Here is a 528-nt window from a genome sequence, read left to right as displayed (position 1 = left end):
GCCAGAACTCGACTCGGCCCGATTCCTTTTTCGAGCGACTACCTCGTGAATTCACGAGGTGGTTTCCATTTTGATTCGAAGCCCGACGAGCGCAGAGGGACAGAAAAAAAGCAATGTCTGCGAAGCAGAACGCGCTCGAAGTTGATGGAAGCAGCGGTGGAGGGTTGGTCGTGGCCTTTATGTAGTAAACTATTGGTAGTGCGAACAGCTCAATGGTGAAACGGGAGACGTAACCGAAGCTGCGTCATAAAACGGTAATAGGGCGTCGCATTTCCTTTTCGTAGAGGTTTTCGCCGAGGGAGTGGGACACGTTAGGGGCGGAACTAGGAGAAAGCTTCGAACCGAAGCACCTTCGCGACCTCGGCCGAATAATTTTTCCGAAACGATCCGCAAGTTTCGGCGGAAAGCGAACGCTTGCGAGGAAGCGAAAAAAGAAAAGGGAACGCGATACATATACATACGTACATACATAGTGCGCCGAGCAAAATCGTCGCAAACCTCCGAGCCAAGGCAGACCGTGACCGAGAC

The 528-nt window shown here is 52.1% G+C and overlaps 1 protein-coding gene across 1 annotated transcript in view; it reads right to left on the bottom strand.

The window, feature by feature from the left end:
* The window catches only part of LOC102677074 (homeobox protein SIX6), a 4,526-nt gene that overhangs the window by 1,582 nt on the left and 2,416 nt on the right, over nucleotides 1-528 (bottom strand). The window lies entirely within an intron of this gene.

This window comes from Apis dorsata, unplaced genomic scaffold (genome assembly GCF_000469605.1).
Source record: "Apis dorsata unplaced genomic scaffold, Apis dorsata 1.3 scaffold_691, whole genome shotgun sequence".
Lineage (NCBI taxonomy): Eukaryota > Metazoa > Arthropoda > Insecta > Hymenoptera > Apidae > Apis > Apis dorsata.
The sequence above is the reverse complement of the archived record's forward strand: the minus strand, read 5'-3'. Positions and strand labels throughout refer to the sequence as shown.